General features: G+C 45.4%; 1 long non-coding RNA gene across 1 annotated transcript in view; it reads left to right on the top strand.

The window, feature by feature from the left end:
- Positions 1-27736, top strand: part of LOC135388864 (uncharacterized) — a 173133-nt gene that overhangs the window by 59905 nt on the left and 85492 nt on the right. The window contains exon 2 of the long non-coding RNA XR_010421523.1: positions 10025-10109. This is a non-coding gene — a long non-coding RNA (uncharacterized LOC135388864). The remainder of the gene's footprint in view (positions 1-10024; positions 10110-27736) is intronic.

Here is a 27736-nt window from a genome sequence, read left to right as displayed (position 1 = left end):
TCACAGCTGGTGTACGGCAACTTCTTGTTTCAAACCTTTCTTCGATTTTTCCGTCAACTCTGGCGCTAAAATTTCGATAAATTAAGCGGGCAAAAAGATGAAGTTCAAAGCCTTTTCACCGCGTTTTTTTGTTGTTCTTCTTTCTTTAGTCCGTGACGGGTGCGTGTCAGGTCACCGCTGGTGCTCGGAAAGAGATGATGCTTTGAAGAGGGGAGAAAGTAAAGCGGTTCAACTAGGCAAAAGGCTGCCTTTCTATGTATAAGTTGCCTCTTTTTGGAAGATTTTGACGCTCGCTGCGCGTGTAGGGGGAGCTCGCGACATTGTTTGTGCTGTGCATGGAAGGGGTACGGGGACGCACGGGGTGATTGCACGGGATGATTTATGGACAGGGCGTGGTATTAATTTAGACGTCATAAATTTAGGGTTGGAGGCGTTGTTCTGCTGGTGGCTCCGGCATTACAAAAGGGGAGTGGGAGTGGGGGGACTCGTCACAAGTGCATGAAATGGCATGTTTGTGGTCGTGATGGCGTTGGACTATGTTGTCACAGGCCGACGTTATCCAAATCCGGATGATTGCAGTACTTATAAGGATGACGTTCGATTGGTTTGACAAACTGTTTAGCACCGTATAGTTCGATTGGTAATCGTCCCATTATGCCAGTATTGTGTGCTTATAACCGTGACTCACAATAAAAACTGATATGATAAAAAGTAAAAAGGAGAAGAGACCGCGTTACTATCGGCCTTGGATAACAACATCGAATCAAAAGCGATAATCCTATCATTCGCGGCAATGGTTGGCGCACAGCGTGCGTTGCGGTGAAGTTCTGTTTTTAGAGTGTGCTGCATGACTACAAAAGGACTGCTCTCGAGACAAGCAGAGAGACAGGGCACTGAAATGTGTTGTCTCTCTCCCCTTGCCTCGCGTACTGTCCTGTCGTACACTCTAAAAACAGAACTTCACCGCATAGCACGTTGTGCGCCAACCATTGCAGCGAATGATATGATTATCGCTTCTGACTCGAAGAGAGAGGTTGGCGTACGCCTTTTTGTGACAATTTGGATATGAAAATTGTCACAAAAAGGCGTACGCCCCCCTCTCTCTCTTCGAATCAGAAACGATAACCCCTATCATTCTGGGCAATGGTTAGAGCACAGCGTGCTATGCGGTGAAGTTCTGTTTTTAGAGTGCAGCTTTTTATAACCGCAGATAACCACGAGGATAACCGCATTGCACGTCTAGAGCGGGAAGTGACCCGAGTTCGAATCCTGGCACGGCTTGTGCTCTCTGGGTGTTTTTCATGTGTCTGCCTCGGAACTCTCCAAGGCAAATGTCGGCCCGCTTTCCCGTCAAGTTGACCTATGTCGCTCGACTTCCCCGTCGCGTGGAGCACGTCGACACATTAGGGAGTTTTAGGGAACCGACGCGTGCATACGGTCGACTGATCGGACGGTACGTGGTCGAGCGCCAAGGAACCGATAGGAGCGTGACCAGAAAGTGTTCTCGGGAGCCGGAGTGGAACAACCGCTGTGATACACGTGTTTCCATGTCTCATGAAGAATAGAAGAAAAACATTTTTCGAGGTACTGTAAGGATTATTTTACGGAACAATAATAAACGCAACCCCATGAGTATATTCGCCCTATAAGACTATACGACATTGTATAATTTACGACATGGTATGGTTGAACAGTTCCAAATCACCACAACACCCCCTATGTAATGACACTCAAAATGGCGGATGCAGTCTTTTCGGATATTTTCTGCGGCCACTTCTGCGGGAATCCATTTTCTGACCTCTAGCGTGAATGACGATGAAGTGGAAATATTAATACACCGCGAGGTTTTCGAAGAACTTTGTGAGGAACCATTACGTCAACCGCGGACTACTGCAGAATAGATGCTGGAATCCACCGCGTCGCCCATGTTGTAGCTTCGTTGTGGATTCCCCGAACGAAAACGATCGGAAGCAAAGCGATCGTCACATCGAAGCGGTCAGGAGGATCCCCGTGTAGGAAGGATTATCACCACAAGGTAAAGCGCACGCGCGTCTCTCCCGTCTCTCCCAACTGATCGTACAGGGGCGTGCTCAACCGTTCCCGAAAAGCTCGCTATTTAGTTTCCGTCGAGTTCTCTATAGAGTTTCCTGGAGGAAGCAGACTACACTCTTAGAGATGAACTTCACCGCATAGCACTCTCCTAGCCAACCATCATCTCGGATGATACCGTTATCTGCACTGATTTGTTGGAAACGGGAGGCGCACGCCTTTTTTTTTTGTGACACTTATGCTGTTCATAATTGTCTAGGAGCGTGCTTTGCGGTGAAGTTCATTTTTAAGAGTGTAGGCTTGGGGGGAAAAGCCTCTGGTGCCTCTTGTCTTGTCTCTCTGGTGGAGCCTTTCGTATTTTCACCTGATGAAGTGCAGATTCTGCACGAAAGCTTGTGAATACATGGCGTTTTCACCGCCTCCGGTTTGGTGCCAAAGCGACATCCGGTTTCACAGCAAACATGCTCTGCGCCAACGACTGTGCCGATTGATACAGCTATGGCTTCTGATTTGAGGCGAGAGAGAGGGTCGTATACGCCATTTTGTGGCAATTCAAATTGCCCCCAAAAGGCGTAGAGGCTCCCGTTTTCAACAAATCAGGTAAACGCAAGATATAATTCTGCATCGCGGCTGGTTCTGAGCGTCATTAGTCGCGGAGGGACCGGAAGTCCTCGTGGCAAAGCTTCGTTGGCTAAGAGCCTGCTATGCGGTGAAGCTATGTTTCTAGAATGTATCAAACTCGTTGGCCATCCCACATGACATCGTCTTCTCCCCTGATTTGCTAAAAACGGGAGCAGTGCCCGTGTTTCTGACACGTATGCAGGCATGTTAATTGTCACAAAAAAGGTGTACGCCCCGTGATAACGTGAGTGATATTGGTATCATTCAGTGCAAAGACTGGTCTTCACTATGTTACGTGGTCAAGTTTTGTCTTAAGAGTTTATACAAAAAAAAAAGGGAAAGAAAAAGGCGCGCAGGGTGGCGATACAACAAAATACGCGAGGGTGGGCTTCTGTGTCGCTGCCCGCAGCGTCGAGAACTGTCACCCCCTTCAGCATCTCAAGAAAAAACGGACATTTAGCTTTACCGCGTGTCTCATTCACGAGAAATCGAAGAGCGTTATGACGATGTCTTTCGCAGGTGACGGTCCTGGATACTTCCCCGGCGCCACTGGAAGGATTTTTTCCTTAAAAGCACTCTCCCTGTCCGACCTTGGGGGAAGCAACAACGCTGTAGGCGCAACATAACAGGCGGCAAAAAAATACCCGCTCAGGTGGCAGTCCTTTGTGTGCCCGTTTCATTCACAGTAACGGAAGTATGAAATTCTAAAACCGACATCTCGTCACGGGAACCTGTCAGAGAAACATGCGCCATACCTGGACGCATTGAATAGGGCATGGCCCAAACAAAAGGAACTTGCCTCCGTTCCCGACAGCAAGAATATGATAAGAAGAGAGAGAGAGAGAGAAAAAAAAAATCTCAGTGGCTGTCATAGCACTGAACGGTTTGTAGCGGTTAGACTCCGGCAACCTTTGCGAGACGCGAACCTCCGAGTATACCTCGCGGTAATTGAAGGAACCTGCAGGGAAGACATTGTAAGCAAAAACGTGTTGGACGTGAGGGTTTTGTAAGAGGGCAAGTTTAAGGATAAATAAGAGGGGGAAGAAAAAAAGAAAGAAAAGGCGAGGGAAGTTACACGGCGTCTTATTGTGAATCTGAAACGCTCCTTTTGTGAGACCGCGTGTCGATCTTATTGTGCGAGCTGGTTTCTTGCCTGTAAGGTGTGAGGCTTTTCCTTATTGCGTGCAGAGGCAAGCGAAATGGAGCGGCTTTTGTTGTGATGGAAACGGGAGAATGGAGTTTTCGCTTTTCGCGAAAGTGGGGGTATCGGAAGGGGTGGAGGGTTATGCTGAGGCTGCGGTTTCCAGTTAAATTGAAGTCGGTCGTAACAGATTGCTTTAATTAAGAAAGTTTGCACCTTTTTTTCTTTTTTGTCTCGATGAGTACTGAGTTTGGTGGCGGCGAAGTTTTGGGAACAGCTTTGGGGCGTTCTGTTTCAATTTCAATACTTTTCGAGTGCGCGCAGAATGTTGAATATATTTGTCACCGGGTATCGAACTTCCTAATCTTCGGCGGATAAATTAACTCGCGTGTTAGTGATTCGTATGGGGACTACTTTGGCGTACGCCGATGTTTCGATACGTGGTTAATCACTATTGAGAGTAGCTTTACGTGTAAAGTGATTCAGTCGTGGCTCACTGAGGCGTCGCACTGGTGATTCGCGATTCGTGATTGAGGTGATTCGCACTGAACGACATTCGTTTCGTGTCACACGGTGAAATCAAATGGCAATACATGGAGAATGATATTCGCCCAGCGAATGAGTTCGGGGAATTCATTCGCTTTTCCCTCTGGCACTGACAGCGTACCCTCGCAGTAGAGAGGCAGCAAAAAGAAAAAAACATAAACCGTTCGAAGAAGTGGAAGACGAGTGTACTCCAATATCTTATCACGAATTTGATGACTTTTGACACGAAAGAAGGAAGGCAAAACACTGTTTTTCGGAGAACTACCCTCGTTCTCAGTCGCCACGTTGCCAAGTGCGGTGCAGATAGGCTTCTTGATGATGATGATGATTGAAAGAAAAAAAAATGGGGATGATAGGCTTCTTAGTCGTTGTTGCTTGTGGTACTTAGCCAATTAAGTGTCTTTAAAAAGGCAACTCTGTGAAATAATCTAATGTTTCGCTAGTGTTATATTAACTATAGTGTTAACGTGTACCTGCATAATGTTTCATATTAGGGACGTGCCAACCGAATCAGCGAATCCTAGGCAGGGATTCGAGATTCGGGAATCCGAATCCCAGTGCCCAAAACGGCGAATCAAATCTTTCGAATCAACCAACCACGTTTGTTTGTTTGTTTTTCAAACTGGCGCCTCCGGAGTGCGCGAAAGCCTAATTGGCCGACACTTGTTTTCTTGTTTGTTTGTTTGTTTACATTGCTCTAGACTGAAAGAGTTCAGGCAGGAACTGTTACGTTACAAGTTTAAAAGTAACCTGGTTTTGCTTTTGATTGTTGCTTAGTTTTATGGAAATAATTCAGACTCGAGTATTTATGCATTTCTTGTAGTCGATGAAAACATGATAAAAAATTGCGTTAGAGAACTATACGGGTATATTCTCTCCTGAAACTGAAGCATTATTTAATTTATTTTTCATTAAACACAGGAATCTGCTGGAATATTCTTCTTCAAAGCGTCGAGTTTTGTGTAGTTTTCCTTTTGTTTTCTTAATAACGCGTCCTGGAGTAGCCAGTCCCGAGTAGCTCGAGACTAACATCTCCATTTTGTTCTTTTAAAAATCAATCAATCGATCTTCTTCAAAGCACTTTTCACTAGAAGCGTTTTTTTTTCTTCTGGCTTTTTAATCCTTTTTAATCTCTTTTTAAAGAAAGGATTCGAAAGATTTGTGGATTCGTAGAACCTTCCTTGGATTCGGATTTGGATTTGGATTCGAGAAATTCTGGATTCGTCCCATCTCTACTTCATATGTTCGGCCCTGGTGTCTTAATCATCGACACTGACATCAATTGTGAATGACATTCCGTTTCTTCGTGTAGCTCGATGTAAGACAAACGAATGACATTCGGTGCGACTGTCATTCGCTGGGAATGTCATTCGGTTTGCCGTTTGACTGGGGCACAACAATATCACGAATGTATTATTAAATGCTGCACGTTCTTTCACACACGGAATTTTGTGATATATTTCTTACGTTGCTTTAGACGACGGAACAACACAAGATCAAGACATGGCGAAGGACTGCTCGAAAAATGCGGACACAAATAAAACGGAAACACGATACTTGCACACAGCTGATTTCGACATCAGCTATAACCAAATGTCGCAAACACGCATGATGGATATGGTATTTGGTGATGCGCAGAGTTGTACATAACGCGTTACTAGTAATTGCGTTACTAGTAATCAATTACTTTTTCAGTCAATTAATTTTGTGAGCAAGTAATTTTCCAAGTAATCTGATTACAATTTTCGGTAATCAATTACTATGTAATCGATTACTTTTTTTAACCTTCTGTCAACAATGGCAACCCTTTTCAGCATGCCAATCTGTTCTTCTGTTCCACCACGAGTTCGACTGAAGCAATGACGCAGAGGTCACTGCGACGGCCGTCTCTAGTCCACACGTGTTCCATGCACACCACAGTAATATGATAATCCCTTACAACCGCGGCCTACTGGAGCAACAGTAAAATAGGTGACTGTATTGATAAATTGTACGGGCTGAACAAAACAATAGTAACAAAACGAAGCGGATGTTTTGACGCCTATACGTGCTAGGGTCACTAAATAAGCTACGCGAAGCTTATTTAGTGACTCTAATACGGCCGTCCGTGTTGTGTACATATAGATGTAAATGTGTATATAAATCTGAAATATATGCGTGTATGTGTTTTGTACCGTGTTTTCAAATGTATTTGGGAATTTCATGTATCATATATGTTAGTGTCTCATATTAGAATTTGCAACAAGAGCTGAATGGTTGCATTCGCTGCTGGCTTGTTGGCTTTAGTATGGCCCACAATATAAAAGTAACGGGAAAAGTAATGCGTTACATTTTTAATCAGTAACGTATTACATTTTTGATGGAGTAATTTGTAACGGTAAAGAATTACTTTTCGCTCAGTAGTAACAGTAATTGTAATCAATTACTTTTTTCGAGTAACGTGTACAACTCTGGTGATGCGTTCTGATTTTTTAGTGATACAGGTCTGTCATGTGTCTTCAAGGAGCACACTTTGCGATCGTTGACGCTTTGCTGGCCCTCGGACATACAGGCGACCTCCTTTATGATGGTCTTGGGACACGCTGATTCGTTCATGTAATTTGCGGCCGCTCTTTGAATGCACGCATTGCGCAACATGTCACGTTCTCTCCATAAGGACAAGAACATAGGACATATTCTGCTGTCTTGTTGTTGCACGTCGCTTGCCGAGATGTTGCGTGTAATGAACTGTATATAGACTGATTTTACTGACTTGTGTTCTTTGTAGTTGTGGAGTTTTCTGTATGTATTGCTCTATGTATGTATTGCTGTTTGTTTGCTGTACTAATTGTCGTATTCACACTTGTATGCATTACCACGTTATATTAAATTTTCCTCCAACAACAAGGACAAGAACAGTAATGCAGTGGCGTTAATGGCGAACTCGAGTAAACTAAGACTAAGTGCAAAGCTGTCCTCCTGCGCGGTTCGGGATTCAAAAGCATAGAAAGCGAACTATGTTTATGAGCGTCCTTATGTCTTTCACGAACTAATCGAATTATATCATATCATATCCTTTATTCTATCTAGGACAAATAATAAATAAGCTGTGAAACAGCTTGACAGGCTCCCAGCCCCTTTTGTGACACTTGACAAGCAACACACATAATATAAACGTCGAAAATGCTTACTAAAAACCAAGAGCGGTTTGCAAACCGAAGAAGTGTTTAGGATTAATTCAATTTGATTATCAGAGAAGCGATTTAAAATAATTGGCAAGTTATATGAAAGAGATTGATGCCCATACTCCGTTCTTACACGCGGAACATTCTATTGTATTACCTTGCGAAAATTGTGGGTAACTACTTTTGGTTCTGTTGTAATAACATTTCGATATTTGTACCTTTCTCTGTACCAACAGACCAGACACAAGTATAAGTTGAACACACTTAAAGTATTATACAACTTAACTTTTTTTACATTATAAAGCTAAAGATGAATGACTACGAAGCAGAGAACTAAGAAACAAAACAAATGAAATACGAAATTGATTAATAGAGTGTGAGTGTCATAAGGTAAGATGGCGGCCGCGGAACTTTTCGCAGCGTAGTAGCACTGCTTACGTTCTAGAACTCTGCCCATTAAGTGGAAACTACAGTCGCACGAATTACGTGCCGCGTTGAAATGGTGTGCTTCGTGAAATTTTATGATCCAGTGGTTTTTTTCTATATTGAAGGAAATTAACATCGATGTGAATGCCTGTTTTCACATTATGGCATATAGGAGACATTCTAATTGTACACTTTGAGTTGAGCCAACATCTTTTTGCTTTAATAACTAACCAACCAAGAATACTTCGAAGTAAAGGAAAAAGAAAGTTGTTCAATATTTCTCATTTTCCATATTTTCATAATTTCTCCATCATAATGTCACTACACCGTTTATGAATAACCTACAAACGATGCGTTGTATTGACACCCCTTTGTTTAATCGACAAAAATAGCTGAAACTGTAAAGGCTACTTTGCCACATTAGGCGTCGTACTGTGGTAAAGTATCCTTTACAGAGCAGAGTCACCCGAGCGTAGCATGGCGCTGGTGTTGCGCTTTTATTTTAACTTCAGTATCTATTTATATCATTACAAAACATCCAAAGCACAGCGTCATACGGTGGCATAATGTAATTAATTATTATTACGTTCTTTACTACTGTTTGTTATGTTATCATGAGCAGATCTATATGCGTGAAAGAACGATATAAAAAAAGTCAGACCTTCAAAATCTTCAAAAAAGGTCTATGGTTAGATTCCGTAATAAACAAGGTCAAATTGGTCAGGGGAACAAGTTTATGGAGTGTTGTGCGGGCGTAGTGTACAGTATACCATTATAGTGTGGTCTGATTGATTGATTGATTTTAAAAGAAAAAAATGGAGTGGGTATAGTGTGGTCTAGTAGCGTCGGGTAGACTTGAAGGTATATTAATACGCGGCTGAAAGAACATTGATCTCGTGCTTCAAACAGATATGGCACGCTGTGAGAGGACTTGATAGCGTGGGATGTGAGCCAAAGTTAAACGAAACAGTTATTATGTCCATATGTAATAAACGGGGCAGCCTTCTTCAGAGGGAGGCGAGCGAAATCAGAAAATCGGGTGGTGGTTGTATCAGTAAACCTTCTATAAGTACGATCAAGTCGGCTAGACAGAGACAAATCAGGTACCGATGGCTGTAAACAGGAAGTCTCACACAAGGAGGGAGTGGGAAAGGGAAACGTAGGGTTTATATGAACTGAGCGTTTCACGGAATAAAGTTCTTGGTGAGTACTTATCTGTGTGTGTCGGCTTCGTGTTCCTTTGGAGCTTTTAGTAGTACGCAGTACCAACAGGCCCAGACGGACAGTTTAAGTATGGTTTGCAGTTCAGTGCGGTGTGTTGTCGTCTTCTTTTAATGGGTGTTAGCATTATAGGAGTGTCAAAATGGAAAATGCTGTATGTATGTATGTATGTATGTATGTATGTATGTATGTATGTATGCATGTATGAGTGTGTGTGCGTGTGTGTGTGTGTGTGTGTGTGCGTGTATATATATATATATATATATATATATATATATACCCGGTGTCTCAGTTAAATCCCCGGCCTAAATAATTCGCGAACCGGTGCACCAATCGAATAACTTTCTTTTTTACAAGTATCTGTCCAATACCGCCTACAAGATGCGCACCGCGTGAATGAGCAGGAGGCGCTCATTATTTAAATAAAAATTCAAATGAGTTTCGTGAAAAAAGCTAACTTCTGAAGCAGGGCGCCGTCGGCATTAAAATGGGTACTACCCCTTCTGGGACTTTCAGTAGATACCTTTTAGAGAAAAATCTGCAACCGAAGCGGGTCATTTGTTGCAGTAATTGATTGGTTTCGGTTTACATATTTTTCTCCTAGAAACCTAATGAATGAACCTAGAAATGAATAAGGAGAACTCACTTTGTACTTTTTTTTTTGCTCGTATTTAGGGCGACATAACAGCAATGTCAAAAGCAGCACTTCTAATCATTTCTGGTTGACGAGAGCAACATTGTTCACGGCCGGAACGGCTGTCCCCACGTATATTGCAGAAGGTCAAAATAATCTCCGGCCACCCTATACAGTAAACTATTGTAAACGTATAACGAAAAAAAAAATCACATTTTGCAGGTTTGTTGGGTTGCCAGTTCGTATTCTCCGTGTCGTCCGTCTTCATCCACTCATCAATGAAGCTCTGAGCTGAACGCAAGTATAGGTACGTACACCAGTAACAACTTGATTGATTGATTTTAACAACATTATTTACTCAGTTTCATGCCATAGTCCTGTATGTATAGACGCTCTGATACCCTATACATAATCTTCAGAGCGCTCGTGTTATTACTGGGAGTGCATTAGACACCCCGGTTACAAGTGGTCACGCTGGGCCCCGAAACGAGACATGAACCGTGCGCTTCCGAAAGTCGTTAGTTTGGGCGCAAGTGAATCCCCCTTTTATCGTGCGCTGTTTATGAGAAGCGGACTGGGGTGGTGCTGGTGCACCGCACGTCAACCGTACTTCCGCTGTTCGACTTGGGTCCGTTCCTGCATGTGATTCACCGGACAAAGACAGGGAACGACGGGAAATCGTAAATATTTGTCTCGACGCACTGCTGCAGTTTCAACCCCTGTGTCCATTTTTCGTGGCGTCTTTCGTTGTGCTTTCGCGTAGTGGACGTTAAGACAGTAAATCTTCGAAAATGTTAATTTCGTGTTACAAAGTTTGCAGTCTTGTCTCTCTCTCAAAAAAAGAAAGAAAGAAACGAAAACAAAAGAAAGCAGTCAAAACCAAACCAATTTTGAGAGCTAACGGATTATGATTCGTCGATAGCTTATGACTTATCGGCGGCGAGCTGTCTTGTTCTCTGCTATGCTTATGTAAGCGAGACTTTGGTGGAAGTTTAAGTGGACCGTAACTTTAGTAAAAAAGAGAGCGAGAAAGAAAAAAAGATAGACAAGTTCACCACATCACACGCTGAATGCCATGCCGTACAGCTTTTTGTCACAATTAACATAGCTTAATAAGTGTCACAAAAAGTTGTGTGCGTAGATAGAACGATGTTTTCCGGTATAATAGTTGAATAGTGTCTATTTTATGCTCTGATCTCGAAGATAAAAAAATAGTAGGAAACAAACAAATTGAAGGCGTCGCTGCCGTGAGTGTTGCAGTGTAAAACAACCACACGCGCAACAGCACCGCCACCAACAACAAAAAGGAAATTGTTCTTCCTTTCTCACTCTGTCTCTCTCTCTCTTTGCGTGCGCGGTTGAAAAAGGAAAAGTTGCGTTTAATTTAGAGTCTGGCAGCTCTGTGCCGCCTCAAAGCCGGTTATTGAACGCCCGAGATGGATTCAACTCGCAATAAACTTGAGAAATCCGGGTAATCGTCCGCGACTTCTGGCAGAATATTGCTTTACCCTCGAGTGCACCTCTATTACATGGTAAGTTATCCACGAAACTCACTTCGGAAAGAGGGCTCGAAGCATTCACCATCTGTACCACCATTTGCGCCTGTATGTGTGGAACCTATTAGAGTTTGAAGTCGTTTGCACTGACTGCGCCCGATGATATTCCCCATCCAGCCGCTCCTATTTAGGCTACTCATATTAGGACAGAACCCGGACCATGGCACCATTTGGATGAAACGCTATATTGCGTCTCGCTATTGGTTTCTGCATGATGCACAAAATTGGTGGCACTGTGATGATGAGGAATTTTGAAGTCCAGAGTTCTTAGTAAAAATTGAGAAATTTGGCAACCCGAATTTATTCGTTTAATGCGTGCGACAGCTGGCACCGCGAGAATTAGAATCATAAGGGATGGGCGAAGTTGGATGGTCATTGTTATATAAAAAGCTCTAAAGGCGCATTTATGTTTCTTTTTGTTTTAAGAATAAAATGTCTGACAGTAAAGCGTTCACTGTACCGTGGCGAAAGTATGAATGGGTGTTAAAAGAAAATAATGGAGATGGTAATTCAGTAAATGTGGATCCTGCTACATGCCACTTAAAGCTGACTGCTTGACGGCCGCTTGGTGCTGAAGGGCAAACGAAGGAGAAAAAAATGGAATGTGAAGAAGGAAGATAAAAAGAAAAGATAAGGCGGAAATACTGTCGCACGAGAGTGCCAGATTATAAAGCGACGAAGCCGGATAACTTCCACGTTGCCTCATTGGGATCCCCAAGCTTTTGAATGTCATGTCCACGTGAATGCTTCGGAAATATTTGCTTAGGGCGCTCAATGCCTGTTGCTCGCAATGTGAGTGCCACGACACCTAGAATTTCGACGACACTGAAAGAGACCGGACCTCCAGTGCTGCCAGCTGCGATTGGTGATACGGCGACGGGCTTCAGAGTAACGTTCAAGGACAACTGACCACGCTACGCGGACGAAGCGTTAACAACGCGAATGATACGAGGCGAGTGGCTATACATACCGTTTGCACCGCTTCCGGTTTGGTGCCAAAACGATGTCCGGTTTCACAGCAATCACGCCCTGCGGCAACCACCGTGCCGATTGACACAGTTATCGCTTCAGATTTGAGGAGAGAGAGAGGGCCGTATGCGCCTTTTTGTGCCGTATACGCCTCGTTACGCCTGCGCCGTATATGCCTGCTGTTGTGTCTCATATACACCCTTAAAAATGAGTTTCACCACATAGCACGCTCCTAGCCAACCATCATCCCGAATGACAACGTTCTCTGCACTGATTTGTTGAAAGCGTGGGGCGGAGCCTATTTTGTGACACTTATGCTGTTCATAATTGTCACAAAAAAGCGTACGACTCCCGTTTTCAGCAAATCAGGGAAGATAACGATATAATTCGAGATTATGGTTGGCTAGGAGCGTGCTATGCGGTGTAGTTCATTTTTAAGAGTGTACGCCTCCCGTTTTCAACAGATCAGGAAAGCGAAAGCTATAATTCTGCATGGCGACTGGTTCCGAGCGTCCTTTGTCGCTGAAGGACCGGAAGTTGTGGCGGGGCCTTGTTTATTTTTAACCGAGAGTGCCATGTATACGAAGAGACACCAGCTAAATTACACGCAAGCTGCTGCAACCGTCAGCATAGGTGCGTTTTAGCTTGAAATGTAAATTCGAACGCACGATAAATGCTGGTCATTCTTGATCCTGATGTGCAATTGTGTACCTTCCTTCTTGGCGTAAAGCAATAGCGACGAAGACATTGTCAAATAGTGTAATGTATTTATTATGTATTTTTACTTATTATCAACATTAGCTACAACTTCTTATGCTAGCAGATTTTGTTAATGACTTCATCGTCATCATCATCATCATCATGACGATGATCGTTAACACAACGTGACAAGAGCAGCCTTGGAGCTGAAGAAACCGAACAACATCAGACATCCATATAGGCACATGGTGGCCCCTATAGCCGGCATATATTTTCCTCCTTTATTACGTGCCTTTGAAAAACTTGCCTTCAAAAGAAATACACACTGCTTACCCAGGATGGCCTGTGGGACCGGTTCGGCTTTTAAAGATCCTCCCTGCAACGTGGGCGCCATAATTAGATTAGCGGCGCCTTTAGTCCCGAGCTTCCTCGTCCCCGTGTTTGACTTGCCCAAAGTTCGGTGACGTGATATTTGTCGTGCCTGTTTCGGTCGGAGAAGCCGACTCCTATTGACCAGACCGCCATCCTTCTCCTCCCCCTTCCAAGTTCTCCCATACGTTAATTCCAAGGAAACATGGGTAGAGGCTGGGGTATTTGAAAGCCCGTTTTAGTTTGTTTTGTTTTTCGTTCATGATATCTTCTGAAGAGATAATAATAGGATTAAAATGAAGGCCGCCTGAAGGGAGGTAACGTAAGAGGGTATTCTGGAATGACCTTTTATATTTTTAGCAACACGTTTGCAGCTTGATAAATAAGAGTGTACGGCAGCTAATGATGCGCCGTTCCTTGTCCTGTGATTTCGAGGAAGTGCATAATAGACACTTGTGCTCAAAGATGCACCATGGGTCTTTAACGGTTAAAAACAGTGATACGTGAGAAAGCAAGACACGCAAAAACCAAGTACTTTTTAAGTACGTCATTGAGTCTTTGCGAGCGTGCCTGCAACTACGCTGCTTCAGAACTCTGCTGAAGAAGAGCTGACTCGATTAGACTAGAGAGTCAATCGTGTTTGCGAGGTCCAAATCAAATCAGTGTTAGCATCGCCCCGAAAGCTATCGGTGACGTCAGATCGCGTATAGCGGGGATCTTGGCGAATTGATAGGTTTGTCGAGTTAAACTCGATTTTCACAAATGGTGCCTGTTTCGCTACGCTGGGATTATAACGCGACATCAGTGTTCCACGGTGACGGCGCCACCTGTTTAGGCCGCAGTGCAAGCCACCATGTAGATATACGTACAAAGGAAAAATAGCCGAATCTCTGTGGCTGCACGTTGAACATACGTTTATAATTCGATCGTGCACTCCTAGCCGAGGACAGCTGTTTCGTACTACATGGAACTCGTCAGCCCGGTGCAGGGAAGTGACACGATCTTTGGGGGGAGGGGGGGGGTGCTGTAGAGGGAAGATGCAGTCAGCGTGCTCTGAAGATGTGGCTCGGTGCACCCAGGGGAGGGAGAAGAGGGGAGGGTGAAAGAAGGAGGGAAGAGCTGATGGCTTCACAGGAGAGGGAGGGATGTGCCAACCTTCTTGCTCTGGGATTTGGGTAGTCCAAGAGAACTACCCACCACAGAAAACATGCGAGCATCCCTTAGTAGTCTTGATTGGGACGCTCCCTGTACCACGGTAACCGTCAGGGTTATTGGCGAAGGTGCTCCATCGCATCGACACGATCTTGGGGCGGTGGGTGGATGTAAGGGGAAGGTGCAGGCAGCCTGCTCCGGCACAATCTTGGGTCGGCGTTAACAGTGTGTCTCAGCGAGACATCAGTATTCTACGGTGACGGCGCCACCTGTGGAGTTTGCTATAAATTACACACAACGTCCGAGTCCAGAATACCTACCCCGCTCTTGCTTTTGTGTATATTGTTATTTTATGCTGTTTTATGGTGCTTAAGGGTAATTACGGTCATTTCTTTTCTGTACGGCCGTCTCGGCCGTCTCGGCGGTCTCGGTGATGCCGTGCAAGCTCAATGCGGCCCGATACTCGATTTGAGTTGTCTTGTGCATGTGGAAAAGAATCAAGTCCTCAAAAAGGCTAAAATCACTTATACACACACACACCCAATTTTTGGCGCGTGGGTGGTTGTCAGAATTTAAACAGCACCCCTGACCAGCTGAACATGTCGGGGGACGAGTTCAATTTTTCCTCTTTTTTTTCCTTACAAAGAAACAAACTTATACCCATCACGTGACTCATCACTCTAAAAAAACAGAACTTCACCGCATAGCGAGCTGTGCGCCAACCATTGCCACGAATGATAGGGTTATCGCATTCGAAGAGCGAGAGAGAGACAGGGGGGGGGGGGCGTACGCCTTTTTGTGACAATTTTGATATAAGATAATTGACACAAACAGGCGTACGCCCCCTCTCTCTTCGAATCCCTATAATTCGACCTGGCAATTACACTCTTAAAAATAAGTGGGGGGGGGGGGGTAATGGCAGGATAGGCTCGGCGTTGTTGGCGACGCAGAAGTGGGCGTCGTCAAAAATAAACTTCACCTCATAGCACGCTCCTGGCCAGCCATCATCCCGAATGACAACGTTCTCGCCCCCGATTTGTTGAAAACGAGAGGCGGAGCCTATTCTCTGTGAATTATGTACTGCACAAAATAGGCTCCGCCTCTCGTTTTCAACAAATCGGGGGCGAGAACGTTGTCATTCGGGATGATGGTTGGCTAGGAGCGTGCTATGTGCTGATGTTCTGTATGTAGAGCGCCTCGTAACCTAACTCGTGCGTTTTCGCCAAGAGACAGGCCTTGCTTAAATACCCCTATAGCGTACCTTCCATCCACCGTGCTGTTCCGTCTCAACGGTTTCCTTCATCCTGTACATACCTCACCTTCAGCCCTTCTTCTCCTTTTTTTTTTTTTTTTTTTTGCTTCAGTTGTGACGATGGCCACTCGCATGTGTCCAACAACGGCAAGCGTGTCTCGACATTACCTCCCCCTCCCCTTCCGTTTCTCGAGTGCACCAAAAAGCTGGTGACACTTTCACTCGTGAACTAAGTCAGAAGCCTGTGACCTTATCTTTTAAGAGAGTCGAAAGTTAGCTGCTAGGCCCTTAATTTCACTTTTCCTGATAAATCCCCAGCGTTTTTCAACAAAAGTAAAATGACACACTTTTTAAAATTGGTACAAGATGACAAAACAATCGACCTTGTTAGCAGAAACGACGTCACGGGAGGTCACTCGCAACCTTCTGGAACCTTTTTTGTCTCTATTGTTCCTCTCCAGCATAAAGGCCATGAGCAGATCGGGGATTTTGAGCTCGTTAATAATCTCAATCTATTCCTGGCAGTTCCTTTTTTCGTGACCGTACGTGCCGGCTTCCCTCATCCGCGGATTCACCCCCCCCCCCCCCCCCCCATCATGTAAGGAGGATTAAGGTGAAGAATGCAATTCCTTGAGCCGCTTATCTCGGGGAGAAAAAGAAAAGAAAGAATCTATTTTCTCTTCCTCTCGCCAGAGGGCAGTTCGCTACTCAAATTTATTGACGTTATTACGATTATTTCGGCTTCCGTCTTGAAGGCGGCCATTATGGAGACAGCCAGCTTTAGAGTCATCTGCAATGACGGCTTGGTGTGGTATCGCGGCTTTTTTCTTCTTTTTCATTCACTCGTTTGCTTTGGTTTCAGAAGCGAATGAAAGCGAAATTGAAGTCTTAAGGGACGTGAAGTTTTCGTTTAAAGGATAGGTTGCTGCTGTTCCTCGTGGAACTTTGGAGATAATTTTCAAAGGTAATGCGGGTACTTGTGTGAGAACGGGTGGAAGGGGGAATACTGATCTGCGTTCGTGTTTCAGGTTCGAGAATTTAAACAACGGCCAGCCGAAGTTTGTAGAAACTCGGTATCTGTGGTAGCTTCATTCCGAATTGTCTCCTATCTTGTAGCAAGTATATATATATGTATATATCCCGCATATCTTTTTTCGGGAACGTTCTTTCTGCAACCAAGGCACCACCGCGGGAACCCTGTCAGTGTTTACGTCTGTATCTATTCATTGTCTGTTCATACGTCTCATTTGTTTAACGCACACACACACATAAAGAGACGATGATTATATTTAAATATTTATTTTTAAACTATTGCGTTTGGCATTGTTTTCCTGGTTCCTTGTGTCTTTGCTGCAAGGCCTGTTCCTCGTCTTTTTTCCCAAGCCTTCATAGGTAATTGGAACACTAAAAAAAAGAAAAAAAAAACACTGAAGCTTTCTAAGTTTAATATATATATACAAGCTTTCGCGAGGTGGACCATGCTTCATCAGGTCCTTCACCTGAGGAAGCGTGGTCCTCCACGCGAAACCTTGTATGCTTATATTAAACTTAGAAAGTAGAAGAGAAACTTAGAAAAAAACAACAACTTGTAACTTAAACTTTTTTTAGTGTGCTACATTACATCTCGGACTTGACTGCCGTTGTTCACTCGACATGTGCTGCGGAAATTGGAGTAGATTGACACGTAAGGTTTACGCAAGCCTTGTTGTATTCATTGCCGTTGTGTTTGTGTCAAACGAGCCTTTCGTTGGTTTGAGACAGTTGGGTCGGTTCATGCTCTCTGTGTGTCTACGTTCAAAGGCTTTTACGTACAAATGATAAGAATGTCGTTCTTTTTTTTTATAATTTCCTTCATCTCCAGTGCATGAAGCTCCCGTAGCAACCTCTTACTGATAAAATGATTACGACCATTTGTACTCTATTATGAAATCTAACCCAATTACTTCAGTTCATCTTTTATTTGTGCTGCGACAAAATGTAGCTCTGGAGACGGCCAAAAAGCCTTCGTGACCTTCGTACAAGGTCACAAATTGTATCTGTGCCAAATTGTATTTTTAACCTGCTGTATATTACACACGCTCGTGAAATTCTATATTTCCTTACTTTCCATCTTTTACCTTTTTTTTTATCGCATCCACTTAAAACGAAAACGCTCATGTTACGAGAGCGTATTCGTATTTCTTCCGGGACACTCGCAAGAGTAATCTCTGCGAATAATGCATCCCACGATAGCGCTCAAACGCATATAATATTTCTCCCAAAGTCCACCCAAAATGTTCGCATTGCCTCCGATATATCTCCAACGATGCCTCACATTTTTTAAAACCTATGAAAACAAACCGACAAAGCAACCAACCATTCGCAATAGTAACGCAGTACCAGCAAAATACAGCTACTTACTTCCATTGGCAAAGGTTTCCATTGGCAAACGGCTCTTCTAACTCGAGCCCGTATTGCCCTCTGGGGACCGCGCATCGACTTTTTGATACACAGCATACGGACGACGCAGAGAAACAGACGACATCGGAAAAGCAAATCCCTCCGAATCCCCAGAAGAACGGCGAAAGGGAATAAGAAGACATCCCGAACTGTCACTCAAACCCTTGTTTGTATTGAAGGGGCGCCAGGGAAAGGGTGCATTTCGATGAGCCCGTTCGGCCACCATTGCTTGCATATTCCTGCGTTGCTCCTGCGGAAGGATTTCTTCCTCTTGTGGGGCATTCCTCGGGGTGCGTCATTTCCTTTTTGCGACGCTTATGGAGTTATGTTAATTGTCATAAAAAGGCGTACGCCGTGCGCTTTGCACAAATCACGAGTGAAAACGGCATCTCTCTGTACAATGGTTGGCCTTCAGTGTGCTTTCTGCACTCTAAAAAATAGCACTTCACCGCATAGCACAGTTTGCGGCAGCCGTTGCAATGAATGATAGCGTTATCGCTCTCGATTCGAAGACAGACGGGGGCGTACGCCTTTTTGTGCCAATTAGCATATATTCAAATTGACACAAAAAGGCGTACGCCCCCCTCTTCGAATCAGAAGCGATAACCCTACACTCTTAAAACGGAACTTAACCACATAGCACGCTGAAGGCGAGCCATTGCACGGAATGATACCTTTAGCACACCTGCTATGTGGAAAGCACGGGGCGTACGTCTTTTTGTCACAATTTTCGTCACTGCATAAGTGTCACAAAAAGGCGTACGCCTCCCGTCTTTAGCAAATCGGGGGAGACAACGATGTTATTTCACTATCATGTCAGACAACGGCAGTTAGCTACACTCTTAAAAATGAACGGGAGGCGTACGCCTTTTTCTGACACTTATGGTGTTCATGATTGTCACAAAAAGGCGTACGCCTCCCCTTTTCAACAAATCAGGGCAGATAACGATATCATTCGAGATTATCTTTGGCTAGGAGCGTGCTATGCGGTGAGGTTCATCCCAACCTTCTCTAGCGTCACCCAAACGTACCTGGAAGCTAAGGAAAAGCCTGTTAGTGTCCACTCTGAGCTCAAAGGACTCCAGTTTCTGGATAATGCATCATCATCTATCAGCAAGCATTACCTCTTCACTGACCTCGAACGAAGGACACACACATCCCTAGGACGCCTGGCTAGTGCCACCAGCTCTCTAGCCAACAGGGGGGCTCTTCCTCGGCTCCCAGCTAGTCCACCTACGCCGCCGTGGCGGGAGTTCGTGCCCGCAACAACGCTTCACATCCCGGGTCTACGGAAGAAGAGCGAGTACAGCCCCCTGGTGGTGGTGGCCAGGATGGCGTCTGAGAACCTGATAAGCGACGTCTATCACACACATACTCTGGTGTTCACGGATGGCTCCATTGACCACCGTTCCGAGAGCGCTACCAGCGCATGCTACATCCCGTCAATGAACAAGGCCTGGCAAGGGAAATCAGTTCGTCACCCAATCTCATCTACGACGGCCGAACTCCTGGCCTTGTTAACACGCAGCTGCTGCGGTTCAAGTCACCGGAATAACTAAGGCCGATTTGCTTACGGACTCCAGAAGTGCCCTCAACAACGTGATGAACCCCATGTGTGGTAGCATCCTAGCCCGATGTATAAGGAGGTCGTGTGCCCAGCATAGGCTAGCCGGAGGTGAGCTTACGCTCCAATGGATCCCGTCTCATGTCGGCATCAGAGGCAACGAACGAGCGGACCAGCTAGCTTCCTCAGCACACCACAGCTGCAGCCCATCCTCACCAGTCCCGGCCGACACTGACAGGCACATGGTCGTCAAACAGCTAGCTGAGGTGCGTCATCCTGGCATACAGGACATCATGCAGAATCACCGACCCTCTCTTCCCACGAAAGATCTTCCTCGTGGTATGCAGACAATGCTCCATCGATTACGCACGGGATCTGGGTTCACGAACTCGCAACTGCTCAAGATCGGCTCCAGGGAGGACTCCAGTTGCGGACACTGTAATCATCCGGAGACTATCGCGCATATCCTGACCGAATGCCGTGCATACCATTCTATGCGGGAAACTCATCTTCTCGACGCCAGGCCTGGCATACTGACGGACGTCCTCTTCCCCGAAGGTTCTTGTGCGGAACGACTTTCAAAAGCTCGCGGCCTCGTGCGCTTTCTTCAAGCGCACGAGGCCTAGCGGAAAGACCACTCTAGTGCACCTCTCACCTACAGTGTGCCTCCGTCCCATCAGTATCGGTCATCCTGCCTATGCATCACTTTGAAATCCTCAACTCCCCTCTCCCACTTTCCTTTTTTTTTTTTGGCTATAGTCGTGACGATGCCCACTTGAGTGCGGCCAACAACGGCAAGCTACCTCGACCCCCCCCCCCCCCCCCCTCATTTCTAAGAGTGTAGGATCGTGCTTGGCGGTGAAGTTCTGTTTTAACAGTGCGCGTTCAAGTTGAACGGTTCAACCCAACACATGGTCGCAATCCATTTTGATGGAGTTGCGTCCTTGGGTGCCTCTGAACCGTGCCGTAATGTAATTAAGATGCATACGCTCGTCTGTCCCGCGCAGACAATCAAGCATCAACACTACTTCTAACCGTCATCCTCTCTCCCCTGAAATTTAATACAGTCGATCAGAATCAGTCTTATATTCCTTCCCCTCGTGTGCTTGCCCACATTTTCCCACTTTCCTTCGCTCTTCCCTCTCTGTACACTTGGCTTGCACTCAAACGAAGCAATATAAGGGTGGCATCATAGTACTTTACTTGGCTCGTCAGTCTTGTCCATAGGGCACCATTAGCTCGTGCGGGACTGGCCTTAGGCTCGCGCGCCTTTAATCGGATTATCCACCGCTGTGAGGGCAACTCCAGCATGGCCATGATGCCGGGCTGCTGCTGCTGCTGTTGTTGTTGTATGTGTAACGGGCCAACGCATTCTCCCAAAGGCAGTGCTGCTGGCCAACGCCACTTGAAAGGCGTGGGCCTAACGTGCTTACCTGGTTTTTGTTCAATGTTTCGTTCAAACGCTTGATTTGAGAGTAAGCTTCTCGCGGTTCACCAAGCACCGTGCGATGATATATAGTTTGTCCTGCAACGTTGTTAGAAAGCTTTTTTTATGGAGTGGTAAAGGAAGCACGTTGCAGAGTCGCATATTTCGCAAACTTCACCGCATAGCACGCCAGCCGTAATCCCTAATAAAACAGTTCTTTCGTGTGATTTATTTCAAACAGGAGGCGTACGCCTTTAAGTGACGCTTATGCAATTACGTTAATTGCCACAAAAAGGCGCGTGCCTGCCGTTTTCAAAATCATCAGGAGGGAGAGAGCGATGTTATTGTATATGTGTGATATACAGGGTGTCCCAGAAAACGTGTCATTGAATTATAATAAAAAAACTACGCCACCTAGAATCATGCGGTCAACAGTATTTGTTCTTATTAGGTTTTTGCCACCTCCTAATGTGAATGTCATGTACTCCAAGTTTAATTATGTAAATATTTGCGAACTGAACTCGGAAATTTGCCAAGTAACGGTCACTTTTTTAACCCACCGATATGAAGAGCGCGCCGAATTCACTCAAATTCATGATAATTCACAGTGATACTCACGAGCTGTCCCATCGGAAAAAATAGCCGAATATCATGCTTTTCGGAGCACCGGACCATAGCGCGCGGTGACTTTTTGAGCGCAATCGCTCGCAGAGCGACGAAAGGAGGTTCCGAAGCCAGCCCACAGAGTGATAGTAGAAAAAGTAACAGCTCCTAAAATTGGGAGAGGGAAAGCATTATCCCAGCGAAAGTCGGTGCGGTGAAATTAACTTCACCGCATAGCACGCTTCTAGCCAACCATCATCTCGACAACAACAACAACAATAAATGAAGAAGTGATGATGACATGGGATGTTTCCCCGTGGTAGCCACAGGACCCTACCCCACTTCACAGTGGTTAATATGAGAGGATGAATTATGGTGAGATTGAAGCGACGACAGGTCCGAGTTCTGTTTAGAGCTCTTCGAGGAGTCCAGTGGCTTGCATGAAAGCAAAAAGGGAGCGAAGAGCCCGGCACTGATGCGCAGGGGAGCTCCATGTGCCAAGTACTTTGGACAGGCTGAATGGTCTATGGTCGAGGAGTTCAAGTTGGCGTCGAAGTACCCGGCGTTCACACGTGTACCGCTCACAGTCCTCGATGATATGGGGGATCGTAGCTGGGGTGCGGCAAGCTAGGCACAGCGCCGTGTTACTGTAACCCAGCTTAACACGGAACACAGGGGTGAATGCGACGTTGAGTCGTATAGACGCCGCAGGAGTGTCGTAAAGCTGCGAGGGAAGCCACCTGGCATCCTAAATGTTAATGACGGGTCCACTGCATCATCCCGAATGATATCGTTATCTGCCCAGATTTGTTGAAAACGGGAGGCGCACACATTTTTTTGTGTGTGTGTGAATTGTGAACAGCATAAATGTCACAAAATTGGCGTACGCCCCGTCCGTTTTCAACAAATCAGGACAGATTCCAATATCATTCGAAATGATGGTTGACTAGGAGCGTGCTATGCGGTGAAGTTCATTTTTAAGAGCGTACTTTCATAGCGTATATTACATGTACCAGGAAAGTATGACGTATAAGTTAATGTAAGATTACCAATCTTTGAAACCGGGATTTTTCCTCTGGTTCCTTCAGTTGTATATTATTTGTATGAATGTATTATATGAATGAATGGAATCAAGATGATTGGTGATTGATTGATTGAAAGGAATAACGTGCCCGATATTGTAATTTGCTAATTTTATTCACCCGTCGATAACATATTGTCAAAATTTGTTGCGGTACAAACATGTTATGTGTATTTTGAACATAACTGTAATAAGCCTTGTCCGAAGAGGACTTCAGCCATTATGGCAACCAGTTTTCGAAGCCCAACGTTTCATGAATTCGTGTGTGGAGCCGTTGACGGGGATGAAGGTCGTGAAAGGGCGCCGTGTCAACCACTCGCTGACTGGTGGTGAAGTTGTTATGATATATTTGCTTCCGTGACCTATATTAAGAAGTTTTGTAATTGGGCCGACGCGGGTCAAGTGTCTATTGAATCAGAGGACCAAATACGTAGGAATGATGTCTGTCTCCCTGCTATGGCTTCAGCTATAGCCGTCTCCAAGACCCGAGAACGCCCCGTTCAAGCCACGCCATAGGCTTGTTCCTATTGGCGCCATTAACTAGGTGCATCTACGTCGCAAGACTCCGATGCCGAAACTATTGGAGCCTTATGGGTGATACCTGATGGCTTTGCAGTATAATTTTCCCGACGGAATAACTCTGTTAGGGTTGACAGACTACATTTCGTGACGTTATAAGGCAGAACACGGGGATAGTTGTAACAGCAGAAAGCACACCCTAAGAACTGATGGTGGTGGTGGTGTCTAAGAACTGAATTTCACCCCATAGCACGCTGTGCACCAACCATTGTCACACACTAAAAACAGGAAAAAGGGGGGGGGGGGGTGATGGCAGGATCAGCTCGCCACTCAAAACGGAACTTCACCGCATAGCACGCTATGTACCAACCATTGGCACTATTGATAGGGTTATAGTTATTAGGGTTAGGGTTATAGTTATAGTTATAGGGTTATAGAGAGAGTGGGGCGTACGCCTTTTTTTGTCAATTTCGATATATGATAACTGACATAAAAAGGCTTATGCCTTCCTGTCTCTTCGAATCAGAAGTGATAACCCTATCGTTCGTAGCAATGGTTGGCGCAGGGCGTGCTATGCGGTGAAGTTCTGTTTTCAGAGTGCACGAATGGTAGGGTTATCGCTTCTGATTCGAAGAGAGAGTGGGGCGTACGCCTTTTTGTGCCAATTTAGACACATGGTAACCTGCACAAAAAGGCTTACGCCCCCCTCTCTCTCCTCGAGTCAGAAGCGACAAAACTATCATTCGTGGCAATGGTTGGCGCAGAGCGCGCTATGAGGTGAAACTCAGTTTTTAGAGTGCAGGATGGCGCCATACGTCATCAGGGATTACTAACTTAACTAGATTTAAGGACTCGCTAAACTTAACACACTATACCGCTGTAACATACACGTGTTGGTGCATCGGTCCAAAGATGGTCTTCGTTCCGCAACAGAAGCCACTTTATCTGCGGCACCTCAGCGGTAGCCGCACTTCGTTTTAGACGTGAAGATGGGGATTGACTGTGGGCACGGAATGACTTCGTTCAATGAATAACAGCGACACGTTCTTTTTTCCCAACGGCAGTAATTAGAGAACGTAATCAAATTTACGGTTTGACGCCGTTTGACAAACAAAACGCCGTCAAAATGCCTACTGCCTATTGCATTCTGGCCCTTGGGTTTCTAACAGTAAATGAATAAATTCATAACGGCGACACTTTCCGTTGTCCGGCGGGTACACTTGAAAAGGGCGGGGCAGACAAGTCGCACACTAACATCATCTAAACCGCCCCACTTCTTTGGAGGGAACCGGCTCGTGCTGTCATAAAGAAGATTGCATTTACAACGTCACGACTATATATACATAGATGTAGTATCCTTCGCGCGCAAAACATAGGGAGGACCCATCCCGCAGTTTCCCCAAAAGAAAGTTATTGCTCGGTGCACCCCCGCTTTGATGCCAGGAACATCGACCCCATTTCTTGTGTATGTGCGCGGGGAGTGGGAAACGTGGAAAGGGCAGAAAAAGGAGGGGAAGGAGACTCCCCCACAGATAAGCTTGGCCTTCCATGTGGGGTGGATGGCATCTAGTACGTATATACGCCACGCGTCCCCGCTGTTTGGTATGCCTGCGTTCACTGGTCAATATTCAGCCCCAGTATTGACTTTTTTTTTCTCTCTCTCTCTATGTTTGATGGAAAACGCTGCACTTAGTAGTGGATTCGATTGTGGAGGAGAATATACAGCTCTTTGTGGAGCAGGGGCAGGAACGAAAGGGAAAGGAAGGAGAGAGTAAAAGGTAAAAACAAAAAAGGACGGGAAGGATGGGTTTTCGGCAAAGTGGAGTTTAACTTTCGGCTGCACAGTATAGAACCGCAGGACGTGCATTACTTTTTATATGCAGCAGACTCGTCTTCGAGCTTGTAGTTGCACACAAATAGATTATTGAAAGAACTTAGGCTGTGCCTCGTACTAATTTCAGTAGTAGGTAATACGTGCACCAGCGTTCGTTAGCAGGATCATGTACTATGTAGAACCTGTAGTGGGTATCTTACTGGATGTAGCTGCATATTTCTTAGCCGTGTGTATTGTGAGTCTCGTTGCAATATATGGTTCCATATCTGTAAGCCGACGTCCCCTTTGACTGACCTTTCCCCCGTTTTTTCCCCTCTCGTCTAATAAATATATTTTCCCCTCTCCCCCGTTTGTACGTAGCTCGTAATAAGTCAGTCTGACTTTGTCGTGACTTAAATCCCCATTTTCTTCTTCTTCTATCACGTCACATCACATCATAACGAAAGTTGCGTGCATATGTACACAGCATAAAATCTCACCTACATTGCCGCCAACATTACTTATATTAGCGCTGCAAAACAATAGTCTGACCGATGTCAGTCAGACTGCTGTCATCTTATGGAGCGATATATTTTGTTACCACGCCTCAGATCATCGGATGTGTGCACCTTGTAGCACTAGTTGAAATAGTCCAACATATCCACACATGAAAGCGTATACTGTGTGTTTGTCACATACGTAGCTATAGGAGGCAAAACAGAATAAATCTTTCAGCTGTCTGTGCTAACAATAACGATGAATCCTGACCTAATTTACAACCTCCTATCTTTTGTTGTACGTATCTTCTTAACGTCTGAGTGACTGTTTGCGACTGTAACAATACGAAACTATAGTAACAGTAATCATGAAAGACAGGACACACCTACTGTTTCTGGTTTACTGTCCTTAGTTTCGTAGTGTTTCAGTCGCCAACAGTCAGTCGTGTATGGCAACCGGCTTCATATTTTCCCTTATTGTTTGCTTCTCAACGTAACACGTGTGGAGTGCATGCTGAAGAGTTGAAAGGTCGCGGATTACCACCCACGGACGCTCCTGCATTATTAACCATACAAGGACTACCGAACATCACTACCATTGAATTCACTATCACATCACCGAAAGCATCCTCATACATCCTATTCGTTAGCATGTAAGCTGCTGTGTAGATAACGAGGCTGCCGTCTCTGCAACGAACCCCGAGCTGTATAGTGACGACAGATGGGAGGCAACCGGTGGCGGCTATTTATTAGTGCGACTTAATCCGATGCTCCCTGGACGCCGACTAATCCCGAGATACAAAGTCGATCGGATTAAGATTAACGTTGTTCGGCTGTCCCGCTGTCTGGTGATCCGCTCTGCTCTCTTATTAAGGGGATCTGGGAGTTTGTTAAGCCACCGCTTAGATCTCTGTGGACGCGCCGCTCAAGCGTTGATGGTAATGCGCGAGTTATTGGCTTTAAAAACGCCCCGGTGGACAAAATATTGCCGTGCCATTGCAGGCGGTCTTAATTTTGTGACTGTGATGACTGTTGAATTCTGTGACTGCCGCACATTTTCGTATACAGCTGAATGCATTCTGCCGCACACTCGTGAAACAGATGGAACCACCACCTCCATATTTTCCTTCATCTATCCAATCCAATCCAAGCCAAAACAGATTGTGGTGTTGGAGGGACGGGTTGGCACGGGTACTGCTCTTAGAACATAACTTCACCACACAGCGCCTTGAAGTCCGATCATTGCACAGGAAGATGCCGTTGTTACCCCTGATATGTTCACACAGACACACACACACATGAATGGGATGATGATGTGGTGGGTCATTCTCCGCCGTTATGGCGGTACACTGCCCCATTGCGCTAGTAGAAGGGATGAGAAAGTGGTGATGATGGAAAGGTGTCCAATTAGAGTTTGTCCACGTACGCCTTTTTGGGGCACTTATGCAGCTGTGTTAAGTGTCACAAAAAGGCGTACGCCCTTCGTTTCCAAGAAATCGGGAGAAGGGACGATGTCACTCGGGATGATGGTTGGCAATATAGGAGCGTCTTATGCGGTGGAGTTTTAAGAGTACAGAAAACTGTATTTGTATACACGCAGGTGACGGTGGTGATGGAACTGCTTGGAACACTCAGAACTTCGCTGTATAGCACGCTCCTACCCAACCATCATCTCGAATGACATCGTTCTCTCTCCTGACTTGTTGAAAACGAGGGGCGTACGTCTTTTTGTTACACTTAAGTAGTTACCTGGGGGGGGGGGTAATGGCAGGATCGGATTGGCGCTGTTGGCCATACAGAACTTGGCGTCGTCACGACTATACCAAAAAAGAAAAGAAAACAAAAGACTGATGGAGGATGAAGGGTGGAGATGCGTAGAGGGTGCGTGAGTTCGTCGGGGAGATCAAAGTGTTAGAGGGGTCGTTGAGCAAGACCCGCCTCCTGCAGAAAGAAAACAAGGTTGCTCGAGCGGAACATTCGGCATAAGAACGACCC

Source organism: Ornithodoros turicata, chromosome 3 (assembly GCF_037126465.1).
Source record: "Ornithodoros turicata isolate Travis chromosome 3, ASM3712646v1, whole genome shotgun sequence".
Classification (NCBI taxonomy): domain Eukaryota; kingdom Metazoa; phylum Arthropoda; class Arachnida; order Ixodida; family Argasidae; genus Ornithodoros; species Ornithodoros turicata.
The sequence above is the reverse complement of the archived record's forward strand: the minus strand, read 5'-3'. Positions and strand labels throughout refer to the sequence as shown.